Raw genomic sequence first — 20,009 nt, 5'->3', positions numbered from 1 at the left:
AAAAGCTTGTATAAGAGCTAACATATATGTAGGATTTCTCATGTGAAAATGAAAGCTAAAAAGTTGAGACCAAGTCTTTCATCCTTGAGGAAAAGAAGATGAAACATTTTATTTTAGAAGTGTTTATATATATATTTCCTCCATAGAATCACATGTACTTTAATAGGGTTTTTTCTTTTCCTTTAGTAGATTCTTTCCCTTTTCAACCAAATTTAACTGTGGTCAGAATTTAAAGGAACTTAAAAGATTGTGAGTTTGTGCTTCATTCTACTCTGCTTCTATGAAGTGGCCCTATTTAAAAGCACAAGGTGCTCTAGGAGTGAGTCATCACATTACCAACATTACCTCACTGCTTCTGATGCTGTGGAGGTTGAAGCAGGGGAGCTAACAGAAAACAGAGAGCAGGAAATTGGAAACTGAGGTCCTCTTTGGTTAAGCGTTGACCACAGGTAGAATAATTTGCATTGCAATTGATTATCAGAACTTATTTTATAGATGACTTGTGAGCTATTCCCACAAAATGTGTGGTTATATGCTATATATTGCCATGTTAAACACATTAGGGCCAATGATGTAGCTGGCAGCTTCAAAAGGTTAATTTGATTCAGAAACCTCAGGTGTTGCTTGACTGAAACAAATGGTTTTCCTACCATCACCAATGAAGGCCATAGAAGAAAGTGAGCTAAAATTTGGGTGCAGGGACCCTGGGACACACCCTTTGGGCAGATGATATAAATAAACTTGGTCTCCTCTTTATGCATGCAGGAACTAAGTTGACAGGGATTCAAATGACTTGCCACTACTCTAATACTCTTCCTTACACTGGCTTGTACAGATCATGGTAGCAGATGAAGGATTTCATGGCTTTACCAAGGTAATAATGCTGACTTTCATGGTTTGTTACCTTGTCAAGGATAAACAGGACTGACATTAAATTACTGGAGGAGCTGTTGTGTAGTAAGAGAGGGAAATATCCAATTATTTTCAAATGTTTTAAATAGAGGAAAATGTTTTTTTGCATTACCTTTTCTTTTCTAGAAATCATTAATATTCTTATTAAAGAGACTCAATTAGTCTCCCATTAGTAAAAGTTATATGCCATTTGGGTATGGGTCATTCAGATATGGACAGTGAATTCAGAGAAAGTATAGGAAACCGGTCATTCCAGGCATAGGATAATCTGAATATATTTTCTTTATAGTCATCTTTGGATAACATCTACCCAGTAGAGGTCATTAGTTCATGCATGTGCAAGTGGAATTTAATTAGAATTTACCTAGAATGTGTAAATGCCTTCATGAAAGCTGTTTCCACAGGGGAAAATCTCATTATCCTTGTGCTCAAGAAATTCCTAAGCAGACTTTACAGAGTGTGATCTCGGGGGGTTTTTTCCCCCCCTCCATATTCTTTCTATCCTCAGTGTCACAAGGCCTTTAAAAGCACATGTCCACTGGTGAATGGCCAATAGACAAATATTTTATGCATTTCATTTTTACTATGGCTATTCCACATCACCCACTTAAGATCTATGTTACAGTGCTATCACACAGATTCTCAAGTTTTCAAAACATGATTTTCTTCTCAGAAAAATGATACAAATGAAATATTATTCAAATATATAGACTGAAGAGAGAATTAGTATTTTAATAAGTCCGTTCCTAAACTGTTATGTGTCCTTTCTTTATGTAGTCTGAATCTTAAAACTAGTATATTTTTATGGTCTTTCATTTAATGCAATTGCAAAGTTTCTCTAGTTTGTTTCTGCCAAGCTTCTTATACCTGGTACAAACACAGAATTGCCTTTAAAAGACCATGGCATATTCTTATATTCTTTAAAATGTATCCATCCAAAACTGCTTCTGACTCTAAAAGTCTATCTGTACATTTTGCAGTCATTTATTGTTGACTAAGGGACCAACAGTTCAGGAATTTATGCCAATACACGTATTCACAACCTGTTTTCCAGATGCTCAAACAATACTTCACTTTTGCTGCGTGAAGGCTAACTCCATGCTCCCTAGGACAGCAAGGTTTACAAGGTTTCTAAAGGGGTTTGAGATCTCGGAAAGGAACTTGCATATAACTAAAAGGCTGCCCAGGAAATCAGGTATGTATGTAGACTGGGAGAGAGTAAATAAATTGGCATGGGTGGAAGCTGAAATGGATCTTTGAAAGAGGCAATGAGCATCATCACCTGAATTATTTAACTTGTGAATTTTTGCTTTTCTGATCTGCATTGTTGTAATTAATGGACTCCATCACAGGTTTGTACCAGTTTTCTTAGTGAAACAGTGGCAAAGTCTAATAGCTGTGCTAATGTCAAGCTGGACCTTAATTAGTCAGCTGAATTCCTGGACAGTACAGTGCCAGAAAGCAAGCTAAGGGTTAAAGTGTGGATATTCAAACACTAGGCTACAACCCCTTTCCTGGTGTTGTTTACTTCACAGATATGTATGTAGCTGTCTGCCAAAGCTGTAGCTTTCCCATAGTCATATTTATCTATAGGGTAATGAATCAGACAGAAAATCAACGCGACATTTCAAATATGGTCTCATTAGTGCCCTTGTTTAGTGTCAAGAATAAATATCAAGCAAATTGCTCAGCATTTCTCTTCTCACTTTCTGGAATTATATTTTCCTTGTCTTATTGCCTTTACACATTGTGTTGGATTTGATTCTAGCCACTAACCCTATAATTCTTTTCTTGCTATGTGCTTTATGGTTATGATCTTTGACTGGCTATTTCTTTATTTGTCCCACAGACGACTAATTTGCATCTCCTCCTCTGAGTTGTATAAGCTGCTTACTCATCCCCCACTCCTTCTGCAGAGTTGCTGCAGACTTTGCTGCACTCCCTGAGTCACATGAAGCAGGTGAACTGTGAAAGAACAGTGCTGTTTACTCATAAGATTGCTTCACCTCCCCACAAAACTTGCTATTTCTGTTTACAAATCCACTCTGCCTCTGATCTCCCCAGTGTTGGCTTTCTCTTTTCTTATGCTTCAGAGGTTTTTTTGTCATTTATGGTTTCTTGCAGTCTTGGAGAGCAGAACCATTTCCTTTGAAGTGATTCTGGATTAAAGCAATTCACACCTGTCTCCTCATCTTTGTCAGTCATCTGTTGCCACCCCTATGCTGCCATCTCTGTTTTTCTCAGCCCTGTTGGGTTTTTCAGTTTGTTTGTTTCATGATGATGCACCAGAAGTTAAATAGAGGAACTGATCTTGACTACAAATAACTTCATTTTGTTTTATGTGAACCAGGCCTCATTAGCAGCAGTGTTGCACAGCACCGTTGATGATCTTCTACAGCAATATGAAAGAACTAGCAAAATGGTGGGAGCCTAATACCATAAGAGTAACGGTGAACAATTAGTGCAGTAGCATAAGCAGGCGTTGCCATCAGGGAAATGGCCTGCAGAAGCATAATTTAGTATAAATAACTTTGTTTAAACAACTGTACAAGCTATTAAGTTTTGTGTTGCCTGTCTTGCACAGGTAAGTTTGCAAAATCAGTTAGTGAAAACTGAAATTTAGATAGAAATGCTCACATTTTTCAGTTCTGAGTTTCAAATTGTAAGGGTTTGTTAGCTTCACTTTTGCCTCCATTCTTTCTTCTTTTTGTTTTTCTACTTTCACAACTTCCATCTTTTTTTGCAGCCTACAATTTATTCTATATTCTATATATATTTTCACTGGATCTGCTACAGGCAGAAAAGCAAGGACATTTTTATTAAATCAAATATAAAATGTTATTTTTATTAGTCCTCTTGCTTTATCCTACTTTTTTTCCTGTCATGTACATGTCCATAAGGTACATTGACTATGGAAACTGCATGTTCTGTATTGGCTTCAAAATAACTAATAAGAGAAATACACAGACTGTCATGAAGTGGAATGTGGAAAGTGACACTATTTTATGACACTATATTTTCCCCTATGATGCTCTGAATTTAGTAGTTGCTAAGTACATGTCTGCTCATTATGAATTTAACAAGATTATTTACCTAAGAAATACATAATTTATATTTGGAATGTTTAAAGTCATAACTAAGGGTATCTTTCATTCACGTATGATTGATAGCCCATTTCTGCATCTAGGTACCTACCTATCAGTCTCTTCAGACTGCTATTATTATGACATTGTTTTTAAGTTAACTCATCCTTTTCAATCTAAAATTTCTAAGGCATGCATGACATAATTAATAGAGGCACAAACTTCCCATTTTTGAAAGCACTGTACCTGAAAATTCAGAATACTGTTGGCAATTTGGTAGGAATAATTTCTTTTTGGAAATATACAGAAATTAAGCTATGCCTTCAGGTGTCATAAATCAGTGAAGCTCCACATAGCTCATAACTACAATGAAATTGTAACAGGTGTCATCTGGGAATCAGTCCCACTTTATCAGTTGCATATAGTGTTCTTCTGACTGTATCTCATTATCTTTTTTTTTTCAGTCCAGTGAGTAACCATGTAATGACCTGAACACTTCCTTTGTTGTATTGTTCCATTTATCAAGCAAATTATTTTACCAAACAGATTTGCCACAGTCTTCCTTCTATCCTGAGCCATTTGCATATCCAGTACTTGAAGTGAAACGTTGGCTACACTAAAGTTCATCAGAAATTGAAGAGCAATTCTCCTACTTTCCATATCTAACTTAAGTGTGAGCTTTTCAGTAATGGTAAACTCTCTCCAGGCATTTATGCTAATATTTAAAAATATCCCCTGGTACTGGGAAAGGGAGTTGTATTTTACTGAGAGCACGTACACAGTGTTGTGTACTTCTGCAATAATTTTGGCTGACCTAAGGCGTGATTTCATTTCCAGTGGTTTTATGCACAGTAAAAATCCAGTTCTTTTCTGTATGGGTGCAGCTAGGAATTATATGGGCTAAGACAATGTAAGCAGTAATACAGTATCCACAGGCTGTCTAAATCACTGTACTGAACCAACTGATTTTTATTTAGGAAGTACAAGATTAACATAATAGATTTTTTCACAATATAATTTTTAAGCATTGGATTCTGAAGTGTGTATTACTTGCAACTTTTGAGATTCTTTCATATTAAATTCTTTTAATAAAGGAATTGCATTTCTTTTCCTTCCTTCCATAGAAATTTACACTCTTACCACACTAAATATTCATTATCACTGGTGGATAGGCATGAATCAGTGTTTGTCAAATTCATTCTTTGAAAATTATTTCACTTTTTCTTTATGCGACAGAGTATTTTTAACTTTTTATTTTTCAAATAATTTGATTTTTTTTTCACCCTCTGTATAGTAATTTCAAATATAAAGCATTCAAAATATATTTTTTCTCAAGTATTACTGAAAGATTCCACTTCTGTTGATACTGACACCAGTGAATCAATCCAAATGGTTAGTTTAAATAGGTTTGGAAAATGTATGTGACTGCAACTTTTTTAGGAACATTACACTACTATATTGGTATAATTTTGTAGCATTTGTTTTCTTTTATTTCTTGTATCAGATAGCATTATTTACTAGGAAAGCACAGCTTGCTAAAACACAGAAGTTGACCTATAATTCTGTATGATAAGGTATTATGTTTGTAACAGATATATAGCTAAAATTTCTAGTAAGTTGACATATGGAGAGGCAGGCACAAAATAATTTCAGACATAGAAGAATACAGAACTCAAAAGATCTATTTGGGAAGAAATAGGAACTGTTTATGTTTTATTTTTTTGACGCATAGGATCTACTGGGTAAAAAGAAATTGGATGTAAATTTCAACTTCTGCATGATAGGTTTTTATCCTTGAGCAGCATATAAAGTGGCTTGTTTTACATGCATGGGCAAAGAAATCTGAAAAGCAAGACAAGTCAATCTGCATGAAAAAATAATTTCTTTTACAGTAGATTTATACTAGAGTAAATCTGTTAACTTCATTTGGCTTTGATCCAGGTTTTGACTAATGTGAGATGAGTAGCAAGCTCAAACAAGATGTTATTAATATGGGGAAGCCTATGCTAACAGCTAAGAAGGGATTGTGCTGGATGTGAATATTTTCACTAAGTCAATATAAACAGAGTATCCTGGCAAACCACTTAGGTTTTTCTTCTTTAGAGTAAATTCTAACTCCTGTCGCTGTGCTTTTCAAATAACATAGAGAATGAAAGTAGAGTAGATAATTTTGAATGCCAATGGACAGAGATCTGAATAGCTTAATTCCCAGAGCAGCACTTCTGTTCTCCCTCAGGAGATGCATGGCATAAGAGGGCAAAACTAACTGAATGGAAGCCACACCGCAAGAGAAGTTTCAGGTGCTCATCTTGTCATCCAAAGATTTGGACTTACGTAAGAGAAAGTATACAGTAATTGGAGAAGAAATAGATAAAATATATTCCATCTCCTACCTGTGGTAGATTCTCCAGTGTTTTAATATTAACGTTTAGATAATTGATGATATTTGGTTTTGTAAAGATATTTCACTGGAATTATATTTTCAGTGAGGTTTTTTTTTTAATTAAAAATACAGTATTCAGGAATAAATACAAAAGTGGAAAATTTCCTATTTCTTTATGTGTTGAATGATATGAGAAATTACCAGTAATTTTGATGTTATTAATATTTTCCCTTTATATATTTTTATAATTATGCTACATTTTCCTATCTACTCCATAATTCAGAGATATTTACTACCTCTTCTCATTACTATAATTTAAGAATTGATGACTAGGTAGAATATATAATAATCAGATACAAAGCAAGGAAAACAAGCAGTATATTAATAATTACTCATTTCATAAAAATTTGCTGAAGCTATAAACTGTTCTTCTTAGAATACAGAGTGGTTTTCACAGATAACAGTTTGGAGATGGAAAAGAAAACACTGAGGTTTTTGTACCCTTCTTTAAATTTTAAATCAGTAGCATAAGATATGTTAAACTGGCTATTAATCTTCATTAAACCTGCCAAAACAAGGACATAAGAGTCAAAAAAGAAAGCACAGGAACTTTAATAAATAACCTGGTTTTAAAAGACAACACCCTTCTTTAAGCTGGTCTATTGGCCACCTTTTTTATTTTTAAACAGACTTTTCTTTTTGTTACTGATGCCTGCTCAGAAATACCCTATTCTTTGTCAATATTTAATTTATCATAGAGAAGTTCATTTGGATGCTCTGCTTAAAGCAAGCAATAATTAAAGCATCTCTGACCTTAATTGCACAAAAATAAGTATGAGCAGCATTTTCCAAAGCTGTTGTTTAAGTGTTTGATTTTAGGAGATCGACTAAGATACCAGAAAACAACCTTCAATGGAAACCTCTGCACTTCCTTTATTTTTTGTGCTATTTGCATCTAAAATGCATTTCCCCTGCCATTCAGTGAATGAAGGTTGGTTGAAAAAATCTTACAGCAATAAAAATCATTCCTTCAACCCCTGCAGTGCAAGGTTTATGTACATTGTGGTTTATGCACATCAATCTATTTTCACAGAGTTTTTGGCCTTGGGAAAGGCAATGTGTATTTATAAACAATCACATAAATGGACCAGAATTAAGAGTTCCTCATTTACTTTACTGGGAACCAAAGTATGTCTCTGAAGTCATCTAGAAGGATATTTGACCTCAGCAGTAGTGCTGTAAGGGTAATGTCTTACAGTCAATACCTTATGTCTTGCAGTGAGCACCTGGCGTACTAACCTGTGGGAGTGGGAGAAATGGAGCTTGCCATTAGTGCAGAAGTACAAGATACAGTGATTTGCCATGATAGATGGGTAGTTACATCTACTGAGAAAGGTCAACACTGGCTGACATGTATTAAAATAGGTGCCACCTTTCTGCATCATTATCTACAAATTATCACCTACAATAAATTTGCAGTTGTGACTTATTGAAATTGGACACCAGTGAAAAGCTTCTCCTCATGGATATCCTAACAATCTCCAGGGGAGATTTCAACAGCAGCTGCTACTTCTAATACTGTAAGCAAACAAGGAAGGAAGATGCTTTTGGCAGTGAATGCGAATGATTAGCTCAGGATGTAATTTGTATCTCAGAATTGTTTTGATAGCTCAGCACTTTCTTGGGTATTTATCTTTTCCCAAATGAAATAACAGTCTTTTCAACTTCAAATAAGTCCTGTCTATCTTGGAGTTACAGAAATGATGTCATGCAAGATTCAACATTTCGACTGTTCATATATTAAAATTACTAATCAACAAAACAGAAATTCAAACTCTCAAACTCCTACTTAAATAATCTTCTAAATATTCACAGATGCATGAGTCTAAGAAAAGCACACAAGAACCAAAGTCAGTTTTGAAAATGCAGTGATCTATTGTGATAAGGGGAAAGATATGGCGAAAGATAACTTGGACTACTCAAATTGCAGAAATTCCATTTAAGTCTCTGACTAGTACTTCTCATGAATGGTTTTAGAAGATGTCCTGCTCCAGATCATTCTTTCAGGCCTACTAAGACAAGTGATTGTCATTATTCCTTATATATTTAGTCCAACCGATTATTAAACTTGTGATAAAATGAAAGCTGGCTGAATAAAGTGTTTTTTCCCTCTTTTATGCAGGTGAGAATGGTACACTGCCACTGAATCAGTGGATATAAAGAAGCAATCTCTAGTGGCACAATCAGTTAAAGTTATTTCTTACTTTGGACAAAAGAAGAACTAGGAGTGGGGATGCCAACTATGGTAGTCTATGCTTTTTCATCTTTACATGGCCCACTTCCCTCCAAGTTGCAATTTCTTTGATTCTTCTGGATCTGTGGCTTCTGTTGACCTTTTATTCACGCCTGCCAACACTAGCTTCTTTTCAAAGAAGTCAAATGTTGATTGGGACAACTTTAGATTTTCACAATGGAAAATTACCTTAGAAGTACTAAAATTACTTCTTTCTTGATTGATTTTTTCTTTCCTTTTTTTTTTTCCTGACCTGCTTTGGCTTCATGCAATAGCATACAAGTCAAGAAACAACAGCCATGTGGAACTGTCATTGGCAGCTCCCTGTGCTGACTGATAACAAAAAAATAACAACAACTTTCTTAAATACATAATTTTAAAAAAAAGTTTACCAGATTTTTCTTAATAAAATCTGTTTCTTTAGCATACTAATATTAAAAAGTCCCGGAAATGTTAATTTATAAGGGAAAACTGTTATTGTCATTACATTTGGTGCTTACATTTTTAATGTTGCTTTTTTTTCCTTTAGGGTTTTCTTCAGGGATGAAAGACAGGATGTTCTTTCAGTAAATGATTTTCACCTGCTGTTGTTGACCCCGAACGACTAGAATAACCTTACCTGCTAAAATAATTTCAGCTGAAAGCTAGTGATTGACATTCATAATTTTTAAGGGATAATAACTACAAGCTGCCTTTCAATAAAAAGGGATACATTAGAGGAAGGTTTTGTTTCTTGACATGTAAGTATTACTGTTCACTATCTCATGATAATTTTTGTTTATATGTGTGTATTTCAACTTCAGTTAGGGATAGCAGTGGATTCTGAAGAGCTCTTTGTTGTTTTTCCCCTTGCATAAGGTTTATTAGAGGAAATATTTTACCACTAGAGTGGTAGTGTTGAGAGACTTTAAATCATCAGATTATGGGGCAAGAATGTTGAAGTATGCTTTAAAGTTTGGTTTTAAGTAGGAAAGTCCCTTGAATTACTTTCACCTGGGAAATAGGAAAATAATTGTAAGAAACTTATTCAAATTACTCTGTCATGTCTTGAAATAAAATGCAACTGTACACCTAAAGAGGGACCAATTTCAATTTTGTTATATAAGGAGTAGCATATCAATGACTACTGAACAGAAATAACTGCTATACGAGATATAAGTAACTTTAATTCCTTCTGTGATCCATCTACTTATTCTTGACAATTAGCTTCAGTGACTGTTTCACAAAATGGTGTGTCAGGACTGCCGTAGTTCCTGGAGCGGGGGAAAAGCTGCAGAAGTCCCTGTGGAGACAGCCGGCAGTAACCTGCACTGCTTTGGTACTTGGGCTGAAAGGAGAAAGTGTGAAAGAGAGAATGATCATCTCTGTCACTCCTACCAATTCTCCTGTGCTGCACATACTGATGCAGCCACCTGGACACATATTGGAGAAAACCATGTATTATGTAGGAGTGTGAAGCATTCTGTGGGTTTGACCAGACACATGGCTTTCAATTCCTGCCTTTTGCGTATGGGCAGGGAACAAGATCATCTTGAGAAGGCTGATGAGAAGTTAAGCTACGAATTTAAAACCATAAGTTTAGAAGAAATTGCTCCACTGAACCTACTTTGTCATTCAAATCATAAGGGAAAGTCTCACCTCATCAACAGCCCACAGATAATCAAGGCAGAAAAAAGTTACTCAGTTTCTTCTTATGAGTTTGTTTGTTTGTTACCCTAACCAATCTGCATTTATCAGATGCTACTGCTATTTTCTCCCAGTTTAGCTTTTTTGTGGGAGGTTGTCTTATACGTGGAATTAGCTGAAATTTTGAGCCAGATATATTATCATCTGCTGTAGTGTAAGTCTAGGGATGTCTGTTGTTTCATTAAGTAAATTGCCTCAGCTTTTCAGGCCCAACTACAACTAGACTTTGATCTATTAGTACTTACAGGCTCATTAGATCTAGTAGCCCTGGGCAAAGGATCTTCAACATTATTGACCTTTTGGTTCAATCACATTACAGTCTTGTATCCTCATTTGAAAGGTTGTTGAGTTCAGCAAATGTATAATTATGAACATCATCATTCACAGATCAGCTCTAATCATTATGCATTTCAGTTTTTCTTTGAAAGAAAACAAAAACCAGGGGTTGCCTTTTTTAAAAAAAAAAATATTTAAATGTCCAAATAATTTGTTCACAGATCGTAGAATAGTTTCGGTTGGAAGGGACCTTAAAGATCGTCTAGTTCCAAACCCCTGCGATACACAGGGACACTTTTCACTAGACCAGGTTTCTCAGAGCTCCATCCAACCTGGCCTTGAATGCTTCTAGGACTGGGGCATCCACAAGTTCATTGAGCAAACCTACTCTCTTCTAGCATTAATCCATTCCACCCTGTCCTGTCACTGCATGCTCTTGTAAAAAGTGCCTCTCTATCTTTCTTGCAGGCTCCCTTCAGGTACCGGAAGGCTGCAGTTAGGTCACCCTTAAGCCTTCTCTTTTCCAGGCTGAACAAACCCAGTTTTCTCAGCCTTACTAAGTACATTTGATTGAGTTTCTAAGAAAATATCCCCTGGAAGGACTTTTCACAATTTACACTGTCTAATTAGGAAATACCCGTCTTTCATTTGATTTCAGACTGAGGTGACCATTTCAGTTTGTGGACAAGATCAAATCAAATTAGGATTTACAGCCCATCCACCTCCCTGCCCCCATCCCCCTTAGTCAATAATTTTGATTTCTCTTTAAGCAATCCAACCAGAAGTCCAGGGAAGGCATGAGGTTTTGTAGAAACCTTTTCCTTCTTTTAAAGTTTTAACCATTATGCACCCAGAGACTTTTCCCAAATTTCTATCTTTCTGATGAAAATCAGGGTCTTCCTGGAAGGAGATCCAGTGATGCACACTGGTGGTCTTCTCGTCTCTTCAACACACAAGCACATACAGTTTTTATGAAGAGAAAACCAAAGCATAGGCAACAAGGATGTTTACACAATCCTCCAGTCTATTTCCTGAGTCACTATAACAAGCAGACTACACATCCATGCCTTAAGTCGTACATGCTACATAGTTCATGTGCAATACATGTACTTTGTAATGTTTATTAAACATGTATAAGATTTATAGTAGTTTTTCTTTGACTAGAAGATGTTAATGTAATGCTATGCTAATCAAAGAAAAAAAAAGTATAGCTTTGTGCTAGTCTGCGAATAAAAGATGTAAATATTTTGGCTTTCTGAGTTGGCAGGTATACAGACTAAATATTGTAGGTGTGTCTGTGCCTAGTGCCTACAAAGCTGAACTCTGTTATTAACAAAATCTAGTCAATATCTCTGGAGTATGTTTGTTGTCATTTTATAGAACTAACATTTAACAGAGACTAAAACTTTTGAACTGTGTTAGACTAACCTTAGCTGAAAAAAATGGCTCTGTGAAGTAGGTATGAATAGACACTTGTAAGAGCTGCTTCTTCCCAAGATGATTCCTTTAAAATAATCTTGTCTTACCAAGTAGAAAATGGTAAAGATAGTTGCTAGATAGCTGCTTTGATTTTCACAAGAAAGTGTTAACTCAGGGCTTATTTGTTTTCTGATGTGCAGATGTTCAATTTACGTGAAATGAATTCTAAAATAACTGTTCTGGGAAATATATCTCATAAAGGTTTACCTGAAAATCAATAGGTTACTACTCAGCTTGTTCTTTCACCCTAAAAAACAAAACAAAGCAAAAAAAAAAAAAAAAAAAAAAAAAAAAAAACACAAAAAAACCCACCAGTGAAAATTTCTAAAGGTGGAGGAAGTGTTTCTTACAACTCACCTTCTGAACAAGTAAACGTGTAGATCCAGCTGGGATCTAAAGGGATCCAGCTCTACAGCCATGCCTGAAGTAGAGCAACCACTGAATCATTAAGATTATCATTATCTAAGCATAACCAAATCTTTTGAGGTTCCACTCTTTGATGCAGAAGTTCCAGTTCTTTTGCCAAAGGCAAGAGATATGCTGTGGTGTATAATTCTTCCAGCACCAGCCAGCCCTTAAACTGGTTAAAATGTATTATAAGAATACAACCTTTTGTTAACATTCTTTTTACTTGTGAAAGTGGTGTTCCTTTCAGAGTTTTCAGCACGTATTACAAGTGTTAGTGTCAAAGCTCTGTAGGCCAGAGCTTTTAAAGTTAGAGCCTTAGAATTGTAAAATAGGATGCTGCAATATATGAGAATGATTGAAGACTTTTCAGCTTTCTAGTAAAGAAAATTACCTAGAGATTTCTGAGTACTGGTAGCTAATGAAATTGAACAGTGGCAGTTATGAAAAATATTTTTAGGCATTGTGTTATGTGACTGTTGTAGTTGTTGTTGTTGGAGAGTGGTGGCCATGTTGTGAAGCCATGAGCTGAGGGGCCCGGAGCCCCACTGGGGCTCTGCCCCCACCCCAGCCCCCGGCTGGGGGGCTGCAGGGACTTGGAACAGTGTTAAGCTGGACTAAGTATCTGTAGCTAAGAGCTGGGGAATGTTTCTCCACTGTGAGCAGCAGCAAGAGATACTGAAAGCAGCGGCAGACCAGCACTGACCAGAGAAACAGTGGCAGAGAGCCAGCAGAAGATAAGGAGCAGCAAACAGGCATTGCAGCCAAGGAAGAGAGACACAGTTGTCTGAAGAGAAAGAGAGCCAGCAGCAGAGAGAGCAGAACTAAGCTCTACAGAGAGAGAGAGAGAGAGAGTTTGGGTAAGAACTGAAACCAAAACTCCCAAAACCCCTCTGAGACCTCCTAGAGAGAGGAGGATGATGGACTCTTACTTGAGAAGAGTCTTGGAGTGCTACAGCACTGCAGAGAGGAGCTGAAAAGCTCAGGGCTTCCCGGAGCTGAACCGGGACAGCCAAAGGATGCGAAGGAGGGCTTTGCCCCCTACTGCTTTGAGACAGAGCACGGGAGTTCTGCAAAGGGGGCTTGAATCCCCTGAAGATAAGGACTGTCACAAAGGCTTCTGCACTTCATTGATATGATGTGGTGAAGCGACCTTTGTCCGGGTGAACGCAGCCCATGGGAGAGGAAGACCCCCACTTGGAGTCGAAGGGCCGAGGGGCTTGGATACCCCCATTCTGTGTACTGGCAGAGATCCAACTACAGCTGCTGCATGAAAGAAGAGAGCCTGCTGCCCTAGAGACACTGCTGCTCTAAGAGTGGAAAGGATCTCTTCCTTCTTCCCTCCTGGACTTTTATTTGGAGAGAGAAGAGATTTGATCCATTGTAAATACTGTTTTATCATGGTAGAGATAGTTAAGATTGTATATGATGTATTATACTATTTATTTTGTACAGTCACTGTAATATATAATCGCTTCCCCCCATTTTGAGTCTTGTGTGGTGTCTGGAAAACCCATCTCACACTGAGCTAAGATGTGGGAGGGGGGCTTGGACTAGGGAATTGGATTTTGGGGCTCTCAAACCATGACAGTGATAACGTAGCTGCAGTCACTAAGATACATTGAAAAAACTAACTGCAACTGCAAGGGGTTGAATGGATTGGTTCCCTCGTTAAGGTTCCCTTTTCTGTTCCTGTCTGAAGAAAGACAAGAAAGGACCCCTCTTACCTGTGTGGTGTATGGAGAGGTAGGTCTTCTAAGGGATTAAACAGCATTGTGCTGTTTAATCTGGCTCTCCTGTAGCACAAGGGTGAGGAGAGAAGAAAAGGGCATGCCAGCCTTCTGGAAAACACCGGGGAAAACAAGAGGCCTCTGATATGGGTTGAAGAGCTGGAGGGCACCTCTCTTCCTCTGTGTAGGTGACATAGATCAGAGCCTATGGTGCCAGGATGGTGGAAGGCACCATGTGTTTATGCTCATTCAAGAATTTACTTGTCTGTATTCTCTTCTTATATAGGAGACAAATGTATTCCAAAGGGCTTTCTTATGAGGGAATTAATGCACACTGTAGTGTTGAATGCTGCACAAAAGCCACAGTCATGTTTGTTGTAAGGATTGCCTCAAAGCTGTCTTTAGCAGGCTGTGTAGTGTTGAATGTTATAGAAATACACATATAAGATTTATGCTACATTACAGTCTCTAGCACACAGTGTACATTTGAGCACCACAGAAAAGCTTAAGCTTAGACAATAATTGTTTTATCTCCAGAGAAAGGCTTAAACTGAGGCTAGAGTCACATGCAGCATAATAGCAAAAAAGACAAGATGCAGAGAGCCCTCTGTGTGTAAGGCCCTGAATGAGACGGGAATTTTATTAAAGAGCGATCAAGGATGACATCCTGTATCCCAGCATAGTTGCACATCACACTGCAGTTCCACACGGTGCCGAGGGGCCATCTGTCAGGTGGCATAGAGGAGGCCTTCTCCAGTCCCTGCTGCTACTGTCATTTAGATCATGTGCTCTGTAATGTTATAACTCCTTAACTTGACTAAAAAGTTGGATGGCTTTCTTTGCATGAAGGATTGAAGTGACTTGGATCATAGCATCACATGATAATTCAGGTTGGAAGGTGTGGTGTATTAATATAATAGGTAAATGAATTACATGGACCCAGCTAGCTTGTTGGGGGTCAACACCAAATCCTCTTTATCCAAATGAAACGACACCTTTTATATGCACCTCAAAGTAACATGTGACTTCCTTGACCAATTACCAAGGGCATCTCACTGCCCATGTGCGGGAGTACTTGGGACTTCATTTCCCAGGATGCCTCATCTAGCATCTTTCCTGTAACCCGACTCCTACAGGAAGAGATCTCTTGAAGTCATCTCATCTAGCCACCTGCTCAAAGCAGGATCAGGGTTCAGATCACACCTGGTTACTCAGGACTTTATCCAGTCTGGTTTTGAGGGATGAGGACTCCAGTAAGTCCCACAACTGTGACAGGGGAGGAAGCAGGGTCAGAACAGAGAAGAGAAAAAAAGGGAAGAGAAAAAACCATGGAGATCTTTCTCTGGAAAACACCCAGTGAATATAAATACATGGAAAAAGTACACATTTCCAATACTGGCAAATGTGCGAGGTATCTCCAATGAATAGATAATAATAGGGTAGAATGTAGAGGGCAAAAATAATTACTTTAAATTAAGGTATGCTAAACTGATGAGCTCAAGATGAGTGATGGGTCTCTGTTATGTCATCAGTTATATTAAAAAAATAACTGTGTATTTTAAGCCTAGGAATATGTATTTATGCAGGTATATGTAGAGAATAATACATAAATGATGGTTAATTTTAATATTTGACTTATTTACATAAATCAGTGAAACTCAGAGAAATCATCTGGAGTGCACACAATGGGGAAGTTTATAGGAGAGCAGCCACAGAACTTGGTAACTGAGTGGACTGAAAAGCTCTGCCTTGGGTAATTAGCAGTTGATGCTTGGAGTGCAAGGAGCTGACTGCAATGAAGGATTAAAAAAACATGCAGTAATGGTAACAGACAAGTGTAAGGTAAAATGAAACATTCTAGAAAGTCTACATGATCTTTAAGAGGGCAGTAGCTGTCTACTCTTTTATATGGGTCCAAATCATGGGTCATTTACCTCCACTACCTTCGACTCCTAGAACACTTTCATCAATGCTGTCTCCACCCAATCCTAAGCATCCATTGGTCAGATTATGTAACAAACACATCTGTTCTAGAACAGGCAGCAGTCACAAGTATTGAGGCCATGTTACTGAGAACACAGCTGTGTTGGGCAGGGCACGTCTCCAGGATGAAGGACCACCACCTCCCCAAGATTGTGCTCTATAGAGAACTTACCACTGGCTGCCGCAAGAGAGGAGCCCCGAAGAGAAGATACAGGGACTCCCTGAAGCAACATCTCAGCCTTGGCCACATTGATCTTCATCACTGGTCTACTCTGGCCTCCAGTCGGGAGGTCTGGAGACACACTACCCATAACGCTGCTGCCTTTGAGAACGCACGCAGGATCACCATCGAAGAGAAAAGACAACACAGATAGAATCATGTCTTGCTGATACCATGCAAGGAGTCTTTCTGCTGTGCCTTTTGTAACTGGTCTTATCTATCTCACATTGGCCTCTTTAGCCACCAGCGCACTTGTAGCAAATGTGGGTAGAGTCCTTCCCAAATCTTTGTTCACGAAGCCTAGCCATGATGATGATGATGAAATTAGGGTACAGCTAAATATGAGTATGAGATGTACTACTGTGCCACAATTTATCCTGGATGCCTAATTGTTTTTCACAGGGTATAAAGAAGTTGTTTTATAAATGTATAGTGGATATTCTCTATGTCTGACTGAGGTGCCCTGAATCTGTATTCTTTTTCACTTTTTTGTTTTGTTTTAGGATACTAGCCAAGTTCTGTATACAGTTTAATTCTGTATCTAATGTAAGATGATATTTTACAATTATACAGCTATCAATAAGCATGTTCAATGAGTATGCTATGATTTATAGTAATTTGCTTATAGGTCAATCTGCTGCTGGCTAAGCCATGTTCTGAAGGATGCAACTGGATGCCTAGAAGGAGATTTGAACCCTCAGAGACTGTCTGTGACATTCAACTTTTTGCAAAATCAGACCATGTTTGACAATTTATGGGGAAAAAGAATTTCAAAAACAATAACAGCAGCTCCATATGAGACTTTTGTGCTAGACTTAAAATCATGGAAATAATAATGATGAAATGTGTTAACTTGGCAAATATTCAAAAAACCCTTTTAAGACTAGCCACTCTTCATGTAGCCAAGGGAAATATTATGATAGGAACCATAGCAACTAAAACACATTGTCAGAATGTATGGACAAAAAGATATTGAGAACTTAAAAGGATAGTTTTAGTGTCATGGACTTTAATTCATTTAACCATGGCCAGTTCTAACAGGTAGGTATTAATTGAATGCACACCAGTTGCTACCTAACGTGAATTTGTAGTACTCAGAAATTATTTTTTTTTTGATGTTTAAACTTTGCCCAGCTGTCATGAACCATCTTATGTGTGATTACAGTAGTTCATCTAATATAAATTTCCAGTCTTTCCTTATTTTCCTTGCATTATTAATCTGTGAGAACTACTATTGCTTTCTTGAGGAAGGAAGGCATAACAAATAAGACTTAGAAAGTTTTATTGGTATTTATTATCATAAAAAAGCCTAAAGAATATGTTGAAGATTAAAAAGTGAATACAGATCATACCATTCAAGCAACAGTGTCATACTAGCCAGAGGCTCATGGAATGAGGGTTATCAAGTCCTTATTCTCTGCCCATAGACAGAATCTGCTACTCCTCTCTCATGCCATGTTTGACAGGAGCTTGTCTGGCCGATCTATAGAGATGGTAGAACCTAGAAAGGCCTTATCCTAGCAGCCTTTACTGATATCTTGTCTCATGGACCACAGGATGCTGAAGCTGGTAAGGGACTATGGAGATGAAGAAATACCTCAGTGTCACTTATCCACTGTGCCACAATATCAACATGCTGCAATTAGGTACCATATAAACCAGCAAAAAGTAACTATACACTTCTTTAGTTTTAAAAATCTGAAAGAGTCACACCTCAGAGAGAAAGATTTTAAAGCACCAGCAGCAGTATTTTAAACTGTTTTATTGAAGTATGATTTTGCCTTCCCAATTCAAAGGTTTCGTCTCCAGCTTCTTTGGTGTATTCTGTTAGTAACAAGGCTGTCTTATACCTTTTGTTCCTCAAGAGGATAGCGGAAACACATAGAATGGCTGCCAAAACTCACTGGCTACATAGAAAAATTATGTCATCAGCTCAAAATGGATGCAAAATGACTTCATCTCTTGAAGGGAGAGAAGGTAATAAGTTTTGGAGTTGCAGTCCCTAACTGAGCCAACCAGTCAAGATTAATGCTATCTGCTGGGCCTCAGGATGTGGATTACTCCTAAGTAATTGATCACTGTAATTCCACCACTTCACACTGAGAAATTAACATGATGCCAAATTTATAGTTGAAATACGGAATCTGTGAACAGTGTTCTGCCCAGTTTTGGAGAAAGAACAATAAAAAAAACAAGCCAAGAGTTATGCTACCTCATAAAGTATTTTTAAGAGCTAAAGAACATCTGCTGAAGCTTCAGCATAATTGTCAGTCCATACAGAAATAGTTCATCACGGCTTCTCTCTAATTTTCCTTGTGTTCAAAATTCCAAATTGTCGATAAATCTTAACATTGCAAGACACTTGTACAAACACGCATTCTTTGTATACTCCTACATTAGTCATTGTACATACTATTTAACAGTTGACTTTACAAATATGGCACATTGCAATGTAAGTAAGTAATCATGTCTTACAAATCAAAGGCGAAATGTATGTTACTCTTAAAGGCTCATATGGGCTGCTGGCATGTTATTTTTTTATCTAAATTCCAATTCTCTCTTTGTCATGAGTAGCAGTAAGCAAGTTGCTTGTTATTATTCCTATTAATTATTTACATCTCAGTGAAGTATGGAAACTCAAACTAAGATCAGGGTCTCACTATGACTGGTGAAATCATACTGTAAGAGGGAGTTCAGAACTGCTCCACATTAAGGATGTTCTAGGAGATTCCAGGGATGTAACCATCATGTCTTCAGATCCTTGGGTGAAGGCAAGACACAGTCCCCTTAGCATTTAGCTATTTGTGTAAACCATTGAGGAGACCACAGATGTACTTTTTCTACGTTCTTCTAGTCTTCCTACATCCTTTCTTAACATTTTAGAAATTCTTACCTCATAAAGAAAAAGGCAATTTGATTTTCTGTTTAAAATAAATAAATACTGTTAAGGCATAGCTGTAGCACATGGTCCACAGTCAAGACTGCTTTGAGTAGCGGTTCAGCAACCATTGTAAGAGTCCCACTCCATGACTTTTTAGTAATTTATATGTCTATACAACTACATAGGTCTTCCAAGATAAGCATGCACATATAATTTTCAAAAAGTATTGACATTTCCAGTGTTTTGCCCAAAATATTTTAATGTTTCTTTTCATTACAAGTGCAATGATACAGACAGATGCAGCCACTGCTCCCTTACCTCCAGTTCTAACATGTGATGCTGGTCTATATATGAATACTTGGTACTAAACTGTGGATTTTGATATTCTGTAATAATAACTTGTTTGAAAACTTTGGTTTCTCAGCTTCCTTTAAAATATACCAATTGATAGCTGACAATTTGAGTAGAAGCAAATGGACGTCATCCTTATGATTTTGTGTTGCATGCTTTTACTGTACCATCTTTGCTTAAAGTGTGTCAAAATTCAAAATTTTCAAAGTTTTACAAGTATTTAATATTTTCTAGTGAGCTAATTGGCTTACTTTTTTCATGGCTTAAAATTACTTCAGTTTACATATATTAAAATATTTCTTAGGTTTCAAAAGTGTTAGCTTACAG

General features: G+C 37.2%; 1 long non-coding RNA gene across 1 annotated transcript; it reads left to right on the top strand.

The window, feature by feature from the left end:
• Positions 1–190: 190 nt before the first annotated feature.
• LOC120322564 lies at positions 191–11,776 on the top strand. The gene is made up of 4 exons (XR_005562341.1): positions 191–874; positions 1,967–2,872; positions 8,561–9,411; positions 9,878–11,776. It is a non-coding gene; the product is annotated as an uncharacterized LOC120322564 (long non-coding RNA).
• The last annotated feature ends 8,233 nt before the right edge of the window (positions 11,777–20,009 follow it).

This window comes from Pipra filicauda, unplaced genomic scaffold (assembly GCF_003945595.2).
Source record: "Pipra filicauda isolate LSUMZ 115617 unplaced genomic scaffold, ASM394559v2 scaffold130_size2058158_pilon, whole genome shotgun sequence".
NCBI classification, from domain to species: domain Eukaryota; kingdom Metazoa; phylum Chordata; class Aves; order Passeriformes; family Pipridae; genus Pipra; species Pipra filicauda.
The sequence above is the reverse complement of the archived record's forward strand: the minus strand, read 5'-3'. Positions and strand labels throughout refer to the sequence as shown.